We start from the raw sequence: 17063 nt of genomic DNA, 5'->3' as shown, positions 1-17063 counted from the left end.
TCTTTTGTCTATTCTTTCATGTACAACTTTTTGTCATTATTGTAGCTGTCTTATGAAGCTATTTCTATATCCATGTGCATGCAATTTCTGCTCAAATGCATCCCTTTAGAGTGTCTACAGTCTTTTTCAGTTTCTTTCTTACAGTTCAGAATTTTTTGTATAATTTGGAGTCTTTGTCTAAACTTCTCAGTCTATGCCCCATTTTTTATCATTTCATCCTACATTATATTATTTTGTCCTTCAAAAAGAACTTCAGCAATACAAATTACTGTTGTCTTTGTGAATGAACAATGAAATTCCACTAAGGATCCTTTTGAGAAAATCAGCTTTTACAATGGTTGAAGTTACATGGAATTAATTTCATCCTCTGTGACAAAAGTGTTTCCTTATCTTTGTCTTTGTTATATCCTATATTTCAGTTTATTGAATGGACCTATTTAATTGTATGAGAAAAGGAAAAGAAAGACCTGTGAGAGAACTTCGAAGGTCACATTCACTCTTAATTATTTCAGTGTTTATACCTATTTTATCTTATCCTTTCTCATTTCTCAGTTTTGTTAGGTTAATAATCTCTAGACAAGCCATATCAGGCATGTTTACATAAATCACAGTCCAGTTTGCTTCAGTGTTTGAAGTTAGAAATGAAATGGAAGATTTTCTTAGCTTTTGAGTCATCATGTGAATTGTTTTCCCCAGAATTATAGTTCCCTTTCGTCTCCCAGATTATTTGGGTTTTATTATGTTTGGGGACAAGTTTTCTTTATTACTATTTATTCTGATGAAAATGAAACTGTAATCCTCCTCTTAGGGATTCAGTTGTTTGTGAATCATTACCAAGTTTTAATATAGTACAGCTGTATAACCTTGTCTCAAGCACCTGGGAAAACTGCTAAGGTGCAAGAAAGTACCTAGACTAGAGCCATTTAAGATAAGCAAATGTAAAATTGCAAGCCATGGTAAGAATGTTGAAGTGGGAGTAGTCAAGCAGCTGAAGAGGAAGAAGACATACATGAGAAGGTCAAAATCCTAACGGAAAAACAGAAAACCCAAAGATGGAAAATCAGTAACACTGAGGATTACCCTCTTTCGAGGAGTAATGGGGGCTGACCCTTCCCATCCTGACTGGTCAGCAAAAACTGATTGGTTATGTTATTGAGCTGGTGAACACATTAATGTTCAGCCCAACATCTTGCTCATCTTAGCTGTTTGCTGTCTGTATTATATAATAATTACTGTCTTGTTCTTTCAGCACAAATACCTTTTCTTGCTGAATCTCTGTACATGGTAAAAGATTCCTGAATGAAAAGGTCCAGAGACAGAGACACAAAAGCAAACTTTGAAATATAAGTGTTGTCAACAAAATGTACATTTTTCTCACCAATTTTTAGCAACGGCTTTTACATACATGGTGTCAGCATATTTTCTACATTATTCTTTATTCAAACATATTGTTGATTTTTTTGAGTGTGGTTGCATAATATTACCGTTACATGATGAGCTCTTCATCAGTTTCATCAAAATTAACTTTAAACCTGTTCCGTAAAATTTTCAAAATAGCCCAGAATTCTGGTTTTAAGGCTTAGAGGTACATAAAGGCAGAAGTAAGCATTGTGAGGGATTTATGAATTATGTGTCTCTTTTAAACATCACTTTGAGTTGTTCAGAAAATGACACATCCATTATTCTTATAAAATTAAAGTACATTAAAAACCACACACTATAGCCATCTTTCTTCCATTGTCTGCTATTTTTGATATTTTAAATATAGTTTACATATCCTGAATATCAATTAGTTGATATGACATATGATGTATTGGAGGATAGTTATGCCACATAAGATATACATAATGTTTTTTCCTTAGAAAATTAAAATATACCTCCATGAACACCTGTGTAATCTAGGAGAAAGTAAAGAAAAAAGAAGCAGTGGAGGGGAGGAAACAATCTTTCCTTTAATTGCTAGTGTGAGCTTATACTGATTTAAAGTGAATTTGGAAAGGTAATAAGGAAACCTTTAACAGTTTAGTTTAGAACAATAATATTTTTTTCATGAATCATTGAACTGCCCTCATTCACTGCACTTTGCTTCACATCATGGAGCACTCTTGGAGTGCAGAAAAGTAGGAACAAATATATTTTTTAGGAAAAAAAAAACCAAAACATGAAGATGTATTTCAACCACTAATGAGCATTCAGTTCATCGGGACACACTAAAGCTAATTCAAGGTAACACCCTCTTTATAGCTGCTTATGCTGTGGATATCAGGACATTTACAGTCACTGGTTCATTTTATACACTTAATTCTGGGCTAATCATTAAAGTTAAAATAGTTTTCATTGTGCAACCAGAGTTGAATTTCTCTCATGTAGCTTTACGTGTTTATGATGTGAATGTTTACATTTGAGCTTATTATCCTTGATGCCACTATTTAAGCAGTTAAGACAATGAGGCACTTTTAGGTAAAAATGCAGGTGAATTTTAGGATAAGAAGAATCCTACTCCTGGTGTAACTTTTTCTTTTCTCCATTAACTGTTACGTAGTCTGAGTTCACTAACTCAGATGTCTTTTTTCACATGGTGTTTTTTTGGATGGAGGCATACGATTCACCACAACATTTGTGGTACTTGTTCCTTTTCAGACTGTCTTGAGAGCAAAACTTTGTTTCAATGACTGCTTATGAAAGGTCTTATGAAAACTATGAAAATTACTTCACAATATTTAGCAACAGTTTGTGAATATATTTTTTGCAATGTTTACCCATTTCTAAACCAGAAAAAAAAAAAAAAATTCAAGGTCTTGATTTTAAGTAAGAATCTTTTGTTAGAATCTTAGATTTTTTTCAAAATGAACTTCAAGTCTATCATGCAAAATTTTCAAAACAGCCCAGAATTCTGGTTTTAAGGGCTTAGAGGTACATAAAGGCAGAAGTAGCATTGTGTGGGATTTATGGAATATGTGTCACTTTTAAATATCACAATGAGTTGGTAAAAAAAAAAAAAAAAAAGGATGAGTTGATAAAAATCTGGCAATTATAAAAGGTGTTCAGTGATAGGACAGGGTTTTGGTTTGTTTGGTTGGTTGGTTTTAATTCAGAATTGTTTATAGTGTAATAGGGCAAAGTTATTTTCAATTTCTTGTCTGTCTTCAGGGAATGACATTATTTCAGAGGGAGTTCTTTTTAAAAAATTATTTAGAATTAACAAAGTATTATTTTCAGAGAAATTTGTGACTTTTTCAAGAGTTACTTGAAGTAATATCTACTCATTAGCTATTTTCTTAGGTAGAGTAATTTCACATTATCATCAATGTACTGTTTTCATCTTGTTAAGCTTCTGAAATTAAGTATAATTTCTATAAGCACTGAAGTAAGTGTCTTTCACTGGAAAAAAAAAATCTGTAGTGTTTTGAGCATGAAATTAAAAAATGAATCCTCAAAACATCATGGAGATGCCACTACCTTCACTTGAAAGTATGTTGTTCAATGTTAAGAGAATTGTGTAATTCTGTCTTTACTGTCAAGTTACATATAAAAATAATTTATTTACTAGGGACTAGTTAATTGTGAAAATTAGCTAAATAGTACATTTTCTAATATTAGGTAGAAGCAAAGGTAGCCTACTACAAATAACTATGATTTTTTTTCTTTTTTTTTTTTTTTAGCAAACCACTTAAAATATTGTTAAGTTCTGCTAATTTTGTGGAAACTTTGGGGACTTTTTTTTTTTTTTTTGGCAACATTAATGACTACTACTTGAATAAAACAAAACAAACCAAACGCAACAAAAACCCAGCATAACACCCTGCAGATCACTAAACAATATAAAAAACAAGAGAAAAAGTTTCTGTGTAGTATACCCTATGCTATGACATCCTGAGCCCAGTTATTCATAGGAGGAATCACTTCTTCGTGTCTTAATTGTAGATCAATTCAATCAGAAAACTTTAACTGGAGGTGGACTGTAAAGAAGCTAATTTAGTTAAAACACATGCAGGCATATTCAAGGTAGTGTTAAATGAAGAATAATTCTTGTATTTTGAAACTCTATGCTCCTTTAATATACAAATGACTTCTAATTTCTCTCTGCAATTACAGGGTCCAGATCCTACTGATGCAAAGCCAGGTATACCAGCCCAAGTCTGTGGTCCCTAGACCAGCATGTTTTTTGGCTTTTTCCTTACTGATCTGGGCATCAGGTGATTTTTATGATTTATTCTGAATGAACATAAAACTGTTTAGTTGTCATTAGCCACATTAATGTCCTGCAAATTAGTTCTCCTGGTAATTAACAGTGTGTACTGCAGTGGAGAGGGGTTGAATAATCAAATTGGTTTCCGTGTACTGCGGAAAGGAAATCTTATATTTTTGAGAAACCATTAAAAGAATTAAATCAAAGCATCATTGGGCGACACTGAATAAACATTATTAAATCATCTTATTTTTGCTGTAGCTAAAGGGGATAAAAGAATACAACTAATAGTTTTTGGGAGCATAGCTGACAGAGAATTTAGCCATTGGGATCCTGAAACAACAGTGCTTCAGAATTCAGTCATTACTGAATGAATGAGGTCCACAAAACTGTGGATATCTGAAATACATTTTGATCCAGAAGTGGATCCTTAGGTACAAAAACTAAGTATATTATAGGTACATAATTGTGCATATCTCCTAACCAATGGAAAATTCCAAGACAGAAATACGAAGTGACAGTTCTGTCTTTCTCAAGAACAACTACAAACAAACTCAGAAATAGAGATGTTTCTACTGAGACTGAAGCATTTGGTCATCCTCTCATCAGGCATAAACTACAGAAAGATTAAACATGTAATCTAAGTGTCAGAGGACTCAGCTTTGGTTGTGGTATAGCCAGGATAAGGTCTTCCTTTTCCTTTAGGTGATTTGGATTTGCATCATGAGCATCTCAGAGAAAGGCTTTGATCTGCCTGCATTCAAACCCTTCTATCCAGCCTTTGTTAAGAATTATTACATTTGTCAGAGAGAGAATACATACACACAGCTTAGGAACAGAAATATCCAGCTTGATGGAAAAGATTACTTTGCTGATAAATGAATGCTCATTTTAAAATTCTTTTGAGTCTAATGTAGAGTCTGAGGGTGTATTTATGCAATTAAGTAGAAGAGAATTAGTGAGTGAGCTTGAGAGCAGTGCTTGCACAGTTGTTAGCTTGCTCCTTGACTCTCTTTGGGCCACTGAGACACACCTGTTAGAAAGGAGACAAAGTCCAAAACCACTCAAGAGACTGTGCTGCTTATCCTTGAGGCCAGGGATCAGTTCTTATCTTCCTTTTGTTTAGCAACATAAAGATACATTACTCAGTGTCCTTTGTCTAAATAAGAAAGAATACATTTTAGGTCCTGGGATATACAAGTATAATCTTGTTCTCTGGCCCATGTAAAGTGAAAGTATCTCAACAAGGCAGCATAAGAGAGAACAATCTTCTGGTTCTCCAGCTATAATCAATTTTATTAGCTTCTGGCTACAGTATCCACCTAAAAGATGTTGTGCCAGGCTTTGTTTTTCAGATTGAGTGAGCTGGGTCATCCTACAGTCTGGCTGATCAGAGTACGTGCTGAGTTATTGAACAAAAGGGGTACACGACACTCCATGTTACTTTGATTTGTATAGTATCGAATCCTGTAGTGATTTCAGACAATTATCTGTCTGGATTTCGTGGTTAACACACGTAGAGGGTGGCCTGGGTTTTACATCCTGGAATGGTTTAAGGAGAAACTGAATGTCCTTCTGACAAATTGTGCTAATGTACAGAAAGCTGTAGAAAATATATCTTGTAGATAATGTTGGGTATTTATGGTAACACTGTATATTCCAAGGGTTTTGATACCTCAGCACTTACGCAGCAACTGGTACAGATTCTGAGAAACTATGGGGAATTTTTTACAAACTGATTTCAGTAATTTTGCAGATTTTAATCTACAAAATTATTTATTTTCATATGTAGTAAAGAACAGGAAGCAAGTAAACCCTAGAACACTATCCCTATCACAGCACAGCTCTTTGGTATCCGGAATGTGTGAACTCACATTTACCTGTTGGCATTTGTTTATTCACAAGTGAATGTTCCCAAAGCTTCAGAGCTTATAATGAGAACACTCTGTATTAAAAAATGAACATGTAATGAACAAATACAGAAATTATAAACCTATTGCCATCTGTGAAATTGAAGTTTAATTTGTTTATATAATACTGATTTCTCCATTTCTTTTAGTTTCCAATCACAAGGTCATGCAAGAATGGCATCTTTCTCGACTGCTTCAGATTTCTCAATTTTGTTTAGTACTACTATTCTTATTTCACACCCTAAGTAGTATTGCATAAGTATAGATGTAGTTTAATTTTTGTGCCTTTTAATTTCATATTTTGACCAATTCCCTACTTAAAAAATTACCAATGATTTGCATACGAGAACAAAAATTTTTTTGTGAAAAAAATCATGACGCAGAGAGAAATTTTTTCAGTTGTATGGTAATTTAAGACTGAACTTCTAGAGCGCATAACATTGTAGCTTTCAGTTTCATCCAACAGAAAAACAAAACAAAACAAAACAAAACACAAATCTATTCAAATAGCAGTCCTTGTTTATAATAGCTTATCCATGCCACTCAGGACAAAAAAAAAAAAAAAAAGAGATAAAAAATCCTCAGAGAACAAACAAAAACAAGGTTAAAAAACCCACAAGTGTTTATAATCAGGGTGCTTTTCCTTTATTTAGGTTTTTGTTTGATTCTTTTGTGAATTATATAAAATGTATGAATTCTGTCTCTCTGGTGAAATCCTCAGATGGTTTTTGTTTGTTTTACATAAGTTTAATGTTCCCTTGCATAAAACCTCTTGACATTTGGAAGCATTCTCTTTTAAGACCAAGAGAACATTGTGAACTGGTATTGAGCATTTCAAAAAATAAATTCCTCAGAAAGGTCAGATTTTGGAGAAAAGACTACATGAATGGCTACATTTTAAGAACATTCTGACATAGTGTTTACATATTTTAACAAGTTACTATATGCCAACATGATAAAGGGAATTTGATGTTATTTGTCTTTTGAAAATCTCTCTTTAATTAAGAAACTTAAATCACATAATGATGTTATGATAGTGGGGCAGACCGGTGTTTATAATTTAGGGCTGTAAACTGTGAAATCTAAATTTGCACTGTGCAACAAAAGGATGAGTTATTTACAAGATGCTGATAGGTCCAATTGTAATCTCATCAGGGACACATAGAAAACTTAGCTCCTCAAGCAGAGAAAAACATGGTTAAATTGTTAGTACTTGCAATCTTAAATTATGCATGATTGTTGACAGCTCATAGTGTGAACAAATGCTATAATGTTCCATTACAGATTTTCATGTTTTTCCTAAACCTTCAGTTTATCTGTGCTGCTCAGGGTGATATAAAAATCAAGTCGTGAATCAGTGTTTAGGTTGGTTTTGGTTCATTTAGCTTTTTAGAAGCTCTGTATTTATTTTGCCATAATTTACGATCTTACTTATGCTGCTGTTCATGCACTAACAGTGCTTATGTATGTATGGCACGTAAGGAGATAGGGTTTTATGCAATTTCACTGTCACCCGTCATCTTGCTCTTCTACCTTGTCCTCAGAATAGCACAGACAACTGACAAAGCAATGTATTCTGAAACTACCATGCTAGTAAAAGCTGAAAAGTAATATGGATTACTGCAACCAGATTCAGAAGCTGAACCACAGTGAGGCAAACCACTGCTGTTTTGGTACTTGCAATGTGCTCCTAAAGTAGAAAGAAAATTGTCTTTCCCATCATTCTCCTTTCATCTCATTTCTTACTTGCCCTAGATCAGTTACCAGTTGCTATCAAAGAGTCCAGGCAAGGACTGTCTCTAGAGTTAATACAAACACTGGATCACCTCCCAGGCTCCCTACTGATCACTGCTCCTTTTCGCAGTTGATACAGCCCTAGTCAAAATGCTTTTTCCATGCTGTTTAACATGCTAAGTGTTGCATTTCAGGTTGTCTCACTACTTTGAAAGTGTGTGTGACTGGTTAGGCTGGAAGTCGCAGGACTTTCCGAGAATACAAGTTTTTTACAGATACATGGTGCAATCAGCCTTCCCAAGAATACATAAAGATATTTCATATAGGCATAGTCAGACATCTGCGGGAGTCAATTATGTGAACGTAATGTGCTTTTAATCACCCCTGTTTATGAGACAATCCCTTTGTTTTATGTCTCATGGCAATGGCATTACTCAGGTGTTCACTTATGAATTGTCTTCTGGAGAAAATACTCTCCCTCCATGTAGAAATAAGAAAATTTCAAGAATGATGGTTCAGTCTGCAGTGCTGTGGGCAAGGTGATAAACAGGATGCTGCATAACATTAGACCATCTGTGTTAAACACCTTACTATATCCGTTTCCAGTGAGACATGGCTACCTTGGAAATTGGACTATAGTGCTCACATTTTCCATGATGTTTCACTCATAATCTTTTGGTCTGGAAATCTTTGCCTCCAGACAGTGCGCTGCAGCAACGAGACTTAAAAGAGAACTTCCTCAAAAATGCAGTAGCTAAAGCCTACAATCAGAGAGCCTATTCCAGAGGGGTGGCTGTGGGACTGCAGAAATTAGATTACTGTCCTGGTGAAGGCAAGGTGAAGAAACCTCTTTTCTGGAAACAGAAGTTCTGTGAGAGGAAAATGTCCAGGTCCACAACAGGTTATATGCTGCTGCCAAAACTGGTAAAGGCCAAGCAGCACACGGCAGGAACCTATGCCTTAGTCTTTCCTTCAGCATTGGTCAGGAAGACTGTTATTGAGGAGACCATTAGTCTCATTGATGCCACCTCTCCAGCCCTGTTTCCACCTTTTCCTAAGGTATTCCATGCAGCAATGAAGAGCTTGGAGATGAAAACTCTTCTCAAGATGAAGTGAAGGAAGAAGGCTGCAAGATTAAGAGGACTTTAACTCTTTGAGAGGAAGAGTGGATGCAAATTCTCATCCAACACGTCCAGTCCTCAGCCTCTCTAGAGGACCACATACTGTTACTCTATTTTGGTACATCATGTTAGGTCAGTAATAGATAATGTTTCATTGTTCCTTGTTGCAGCTAGATGATGTATTTTAAAAATTAATTTGATCACTCTTTCTGTTTGCCTTCTCAGTTTTTCTAAAGGTATCTAAAGGCCCTCTGTGGATGCTCAGAACTTACCAATATGGGGTGCTTAACATCAAACAGAAGTCTGAATGAAACTGGAATATGGAAACCTGACATTACTGTTCTTATCTTTAGACACATGAGCCTGGGTACAACACATGTATCTACTGCTGCCTTTTTTTAGTGATCAAGTATATTCTAAGATATCTGCATGCAGCTGACAGAAAAGATATAAATTCTGTGGACATCATCTCTAGAGAGAATGATATGTCTACATGCATTTTTATAAAGAGCTTGCACCCTTCTGGAGTGGCAGTGAGGTTAGAAGGAATAGCCTTCAGTGGTTACAATTGCACAGGATACCTATATAAGTGAATCATACAGAGATATCTAAATTTTCATCAATTTTGAGCAAGTGAACACAGGAGAAATCCAAAACAAATAGACTTTCTTTACATCAACCAATAGAAAACATGGTATTTGATAGGATGGAATTGAAAACCTGAAGTGGTTAACAGACTTTCATCCTAGCTCTGTAAATATGTCCATATATGGTATAAATGAAGAATTTATGGTGCTGCCTACTGTTTTTGTATGCTACAGCCATTCTAGAAGCATCACCTCCTCTTTCACTAGGAACAGGATAGAAAAACCTTTTTGATTAACTACTTTTAGTATCTTAGGTACTGTGAGACTGGAGACCTTGGTTCCTGTCATTCTGACTATGTTTAAGAAAAATTTACACCAGAGACTTGCACAGAAATTGTCAGAATAAGGAAGTCATTCTCTTCAAATACAGCAAATAGATGCAGCTCTTGTATGTAAATTTTCCTTCACTGTTTGATAAAGTAGGAAACAAGGTCTCTAACCCTGCAGCCTCCAGCATAGTGAAATCCAGTAATCAAAAACGTTTTTCCATCTGTTCCAAGTGACTGCAGATGCAGCAATTATAAATGCAACTATGGTGCATGAAAATCATATAGGCTTTAGCTGGATAGAGAGGATGCCATGATATTTAATAATTTAGATGAAAATTTCACCATAGTCTTCCAATTTATGCAAAATAGAAAAATATACACACAATAGATGGAAATGATAAATATTGGTAATTGATGTCTGTAAGATCCTAGCACACTTCACTCTCCATGGGTGGAAGAACTTATGGGAATTTATTTTATTAATGCAAATGTTAATTATGTATATAAAACCTACACATTGTTTTGAAATATGCTTCTAATCTTACTTACCCACTTACATGTGGCTTAATTGCTCAGAAAATCTTTCTAGTTTTTTTTTTTCTGTAACTTATCAAAAAAAATCATCACAAAATCAAAAAATCTTAGGACAGGTTGCACAATGAAATGAATGAAATATAATTTTTTTTGTATTTGAGTAAATGCATTCCTAACTCATCTACACCGATATTGTTTTATATGTCAAGTATTACTCTGGACAGTTGTTGATGCTTCTCTGTGCATGGCTGTTAACAAGCCACGACTGATGAGTTGGGGAACTAAGTTTTTTTGGGAGTCCAACCTTAAACAATCAATGCCAAGACATAATTACAGATATCCAGCCCTCAGCATGCTCCCTAAATGCATGTCTTTTAAAGGCATCCATAAAATGAGGCAGAATAAATGTCTTATCATGCTTAGTAAGCTCTAAAAAGTCACCTATGTTTCTATGTAAAGAATTAGCCCACCCCTACTTTATATTTTCTTTCATTATTACTATGAAAATGTGTATGATGAAATACAGTTTTTATTTTTTTTAAATTTATTTATGATTCTTCTTAATCTTTGGAACCTTAATTTATTCTTACAGAGGATAAGATTAAAGAGTAAACTTTGGAAGTGAGCAATGGCTGTGGTTTAACGCTGGTATATTATACATACATTTTGTACATTAATGGTCATTTGATTGTTAAGTTGTGCATCTTCATAGTACACTATAGTTTATTTTATACTCATCTGACTGGTAAATCCCTCACTGATTGAGTGATATTTAAAATAAGACACAACACATTAGTTAAACATAATTGCAAAATGCTACGCAGAAAAATATTTTTCACATTATCTAAGATTTCTGAAAACATAGGGCAACAACTAGACTGGCTATATCAAAGAAGAAACATGTTCAATTAAATATTATTCAACTCTTAACATAAGAAACTTGTAAGCAAAATTCTGAAATAAGTTTAGCACAATAAATCTAACTGGAAAATTTTTTCTTATCATGTCAACACTTTGTGGTTATTCTCTGCCCTTCAACAAAGCGAAAAAGAAGAAGCATATGCATGAATTTCAATATTCTGCAGTGAAACTGACCCATAATAATACCTTTGCTGATTTTTGTGTTTGAAGAGATTTGAGTTCTAGAATAAGAAAAAAAAAAAAAAAAACAAAAAAAAAAAAAAAACAAAACAAAAACAAAAACAAAAACACAAACAAACAAACAGAAACAACAAAACGAAAACTCCATAATTTAATTTTGATGTATCCCTGAGCCTTGCCCTGGAATGTGAACTTGTTAGATATATTTAGCATCACAGTAAGATCTGAGGTTACTACAGAAATGGTGGAAAAATGATTTCTGAATAACTGATATCCTAAAATCACCAATGGGAGCATTGTTTACTTCAGCTGCAGTACAGCCCTTGTACTCTTCCAGTACCTAATAATTATTTATGAATTATCTCCATAATAGATGAAAATCCTCACCTGAGACACTCCCTTAACTCATCCTATTTATTTAGACTACAAGAGCTGCTACATCTGGGTCTTCAAATTTCATGAACAACCAATACTTATAATAGCTATGGAATCCTTACATGAATGAAGAGTGCTAGTAAATTAAGAGCATAGTAGATGTATACAGATATTATTATGTATCTCCTGTATCGTGTGTTGTCAGCACAGCAAAGCTTTATTTCTTACATTTAGATAGCTACCCAGCATAAATTGTATTCAAGAACAAGAGAAAATGTCAGATTAGCTCAACTCAGTATCTCTTTTACAGCAGGGCCAAGTGATAAAGATTATGTGCTGAAATTTGAGAATGGGTGTTGCCCAACATAACAATACACAGTCATCTCTTAAGAACAGCTTGTCCTTTGAAGTGAATCACAGCACAGCAGAACAAGGTAGCTGTCTGTGGTCCTCTGTGAGACCTATTGCGATCAGCAGGGAAAGCAGCCTACACTGAAGGCTTCCAAGGCACTAAACATTTGATGGGGAGCAAGTTCAAAAAGTAAGGAGTACTGCAGGCAAATCCTCTAACACACTATCATGAAGTTGTCAGTTCACTCAAGCTATATTGCTGTTGGAAGAGTATTTATGCTGTGCCACAATTCAAAAAGGCAAGTGAGATCATAGGACCCTAAACTAGTTAATGTGACACTGATGCTGGAAAGCATAACACAAAACTGATTCAGAAACTTTTGACTAAGAATTAAAGGAGAGTGCTATGGTTAATGCCAGTCAAAACTGTGTAATAGAAAAATAAGTCTTGTAAAAAAGTTTTATTTTCTCTTTCCTGAGATCATCAGTTCACAAATGTAAGGATTTTGCTGAGTACTTGAATACTTTCTGCAAAACCTCTGATTAAAAACGCCTATACACACACACAAAGTTAACATACCACAATATGAACAAAATGTGCTTTAGATGCATAATAAACATCTCAGATTCTACTAGTTGGATCTTGATTGGAAGGGGTATTTTTGTCAGGGTTGAATAAAAATCATTATTAAATCCTATGTTATACAACCTTTCCCCCAAGAATAATCTAGAAATAAAATTTGCATTGGTATTGATAAAGTGTAAGTATGATACAAAGATATGTTAAATGATCTTTAACATGAATACTAATCACAGAGTGTGACCTGATGAACTAATCTCATGTGATCTTTTAAATAGGTTGCTTAGTAACATAGCAGAATGCAGTTACAAGACTTAGAATAAAGCAAGAAGGGAATGGTCATGGAAAATGGGGCCATATCCTTGAAAATTTTCCAGTGTTTATAGCAGTTAATTGACTTATTCTGAGCTCCCACTGTGATTTATGTTTAGAAAGGGTTAATAAAATGTTTGACCATTAAAACTGAGCAGAGTGTGCGCTTTTTGGGGAAAAATACTAACTTCTACTAGGATCTTTAACTGAGACAAGAGGCTACATTAAGAACTATTGACATATGACAAAGCTAAGATATACTTAAAGTGTGGCAGAAATATTTTACAGTGGAACAAAAAAACATTTGAAACTGCTGTTTTTGTGGAAACTTCATTTTCTGAGATCCTGGAATTTCCCCCTTTCAGGGGGGAAAGGTCTGTGAAAAATGACACAAAATGTAATGGTTTATCTCATATACCATATTTCAGATGATCTAGTGGTCTTTAGTGGTTCAAGTCACTTCAGTTTAATTAGGTCAATATTGCAGTAAGCTAAATGGTGTGTCCCCAATGCATTTTTTTCATGTAAAAGAAGGCTGTCAATATCTGTGTCTCTTTTTCATTAGCTGACCAAAAAAAAAAAAAAAAAAGGTAAGGGGGGAAGAAAAGATGAATAAGAAGAGAAAAGAAGGGAAGATGGAAGAGGCATGAGTCTTGTTGGGGCCTGAGGGCCTAACAGACCTATTTTGAAGCTATAACTGTTAAAGTTATTTTCCGGTGGATGTATGGATTTGCTTTCAGTGTCTACAGAAGTCAGCAGAAGTTATTAACTTAAACTGAAATGGCTGTCTTTTCAATATTTACATGAAAGCAAATGAATCCATCTATATGAAATTACTGTTTGCTGCATTTGGTTGTTCAGGAAAGCCTCCTGTTTTTGTGTAAATGAGCAAAAATGTTCTTTATCCAATGGAAAGCTGGTAAAAACTCCAAACATTCACTATCTGTGGTTTCTAGTAGAGCAAACAGGCTGAAAGAAAGTTATTGTGCTAATATAATATCAATTCTGGCATTTCCTATATGATACTGCATTTAAAATGATAGAGCAATCAAAAACATAGAGACCTTCTTCATGTCAAAACCAGTATTTTTATGTCTGTGTTATTCCTTAGAGAAGGTTATTAAGATTCTCTTTAAAGACTTCCTGGGAAGGAGATTCTATTTCATTACTTCTGTATCTGTTACAGAGGCATTCCTAACAAAACCTTTTTTTGCTGTAATATGAGCTCATTACTTCTTGTTCTAAGTGGCTCGCATACATAGAGCTGAACAGTTTGTTAACTGATTTGAAATCTTTCTCTCTGCATGCAGCCAGAACTTTTTTAACTAGAACAAATTACTCAATTCTTTTAAATGTTTAGTTTTGGTAACACTACAATAGATATCTGGCTATTCCATTTGCTGTTTTCTGGATTCTCTTCATTACATCCCGGATTCTCCAGGCTCACTCATAACCCAAAATAGGCCAATGTGTCGCCGTTAAGGTCACCTATGCTAAAATGAGCCAGGAGTATAAACTTCCTCCTATTATCCTTCTATTACACCCAATGAAAAGTATTAATTTTCATTCTCTTGAGTGCAGGTCTTTCTAGTGATCAGCAGTAGGACATGAGGAAATGGTATGTGTGGATGGGTTTCTATTAGATGGAGATCTGTTACAGAACTAGGCAGGCCCAAAGGAATCTCAAGGCCACTTCGAAAAGCTGAAAATAGGACCTGCTGTAGGAGTGAGGCATTTCTACAATAACAGGCCTCAACAAGACGTAAATCAATGGACCTATCAGCAGTGAGATTCCAGCACGTGGACAGTTCGTGAACATAGATGATATCCAATTAGTGAACGCATGCTTGGAGCGTGGACGCGCGATCAGAGGATAGTTGCATATATAAGGAGGCTTGTTTCTGTAATAAATGACTTTGCGTGATTCACATTGAATCAGAGTGCTGAGTCCTTTATCGTTCCAACAGGTATGAAGCTGTGCCAAGGGAAGTTCAGACTGGACATTATGAAAAGGTTCTTCACTGATGGGGTGGTTGGTCACTGGAACAGGCTCCCCAGGGAAGTGATCAGGGCACTAAGCTTCTCAGAGTTCAAGGAGGATCTGAATGATGCTTTTAGTCAAATGGTTTAGTTTTAGGTAGTCCTGTAAGGAGCAGTGAGTGGGACTTGATAATTGTTATGGATCCCTTCTAACCTGAGATTTTCTATGATTCCTGAAGGACTGAAGCTTGTGGGAGAGCCTATGCCTGAGCAAAGGAAAAAGGTGAGAAGGAAGGAGCAACATAGCACTCAGTACCAAGTGTAGGTCTCCCACTCCTCACCATTCCTCAGCAGGAGTAATGGAATAAAGGAGCTGGGAGTCAAGGAGTGAAACTGTGCATGGGAAAAGGGGAAGGAAAGGCAGTGTTTAAATTTCTGTCTTACAAATCTATTTTATTTGGCAATAAATTAAATTAATTTTCCTCAAGTGGACTTTGTTCTGTCCACAACACAAATTGGTGGGTGATCTCCTGTCTTTTTCTTGACCCTCAAGGTTTCTCATCATATTTTCTCCCTCTGTCCCACTAAGGATGGAGAGTGACTGGACATTTGGTTGTTGGCCATGTCTAACTCAACACAGAGAAATACTCTTTGAATCCACTAAAGTGTTTCGTCCCGCCTGTTTACACTACACCTTATTCAGCAATGAAGAAACCGCCTACATTTGTGCTAGTAGATTCGTGACACAAAGCATGCTGCTTGGCTATTATGATGGTTGAAAAAAATGTCTTTGAAAATTTTACTCCTTTGACAATGCTTTGGGAATAAAGACTCCTTGTGGAAAATTCAGACTGGTGCATCTTGTGATTCTTCAACAACAAAAGTAGAAATATATCCAAAAAACTGTCTTATGAATAACAACATTTAAGAATGCAGTTTTAAGTATTCATACATATTTGTATACAGAGGTGTATAAAGTCCCAAGAAGAATCCAATGCAGGGATGGAATATTTTGTGGGAAAAAAGGAAAAAGCTGTTCTCTGCTTTCCCAGGTTGAACTAGTATTAAAAATCAACTAAAGAGCATCAAAGTTGCGTTTTATGTCTATGGTGAGTCTCTCTTCACAAATCAAGTGAATGGTCCTGGTTCGAAATCATACAAAATCCCCAAAATATATATGGCTTAATAAAATTATGCCAGCTATTAGATATAAAAGCTTTCTGAATACATATTGTCTTTAAAAGAAATTGAAAAGAAGTTCTCAAGGTCAAAAGTAAAATAATTATGGTCACAAAGAACTTTTTTCACCAATGTGGATTACTCAGTAGCAAGGCAAGTCTGATCCTTAGGTCAGACTATTACAGGCTGGCAATTTTATCTACTCTCATTGTTTTTGTAGTCCCTAAAGTGCAATAAATCACTGAAGTACAGTTATTTTTTATTTATAACTGGATGTCTTTACAATCGCATAATCAGGAAAAACTTTTATAGATGGTTCTTTCTTCTGAAGTAGCATTAACTTTTTTTTTTTTTTTTTTTTTTGCAAAGCAACTGTCACAACAACAAAGGAAAGGAACATTAACGACTGTAAATTTTGATGAAGTGGAAGGAATGACATGAAGGCAGACTGCAGACTGGAGACACAGACTTTCAATTTTAAGAACATCAAATGCTGCAATATGGTGTATATGTGTATTTATTTTCAGACTACTATTATGCTGTATTTTTGTGCCAATTGATTTTAACAGAGAAATTATGGGAAGCTGTGTTTTTATGCATGGATATTATTAGTTCAGTAGTCTCTTAGATGTGAGGAATTTAAAAGAGATATCCTTCACTTAGGGAGTAACCTGTTAAACTGATTTAGATATTAGTATCAAAGTCTATTTATGAGCTGCTGAAGTGGTCGTTATCAGTACTGGAGAACCTTTTTCAGTAAATATGATCTGTTGAGTGCTCT

This window comes from Patagioenas fasciata, chromosome 1 (genome assembly GCF_037038585.1).
Source record: "Patagioenas fasciata isolate bPatFas1 chromosome 1, bPatFas1.hap1, whole genome shotgun sequence".
In the NCBI taxonomy this organism is placed as follows: Eukaryota; Metazoa; Chordata; class Aves; order Columbiformes; family Columbidae; genus Patagioenas; species Patagioenas fasciata.
Note: the sequence above shows the minus strand (reverse complement) of the source record.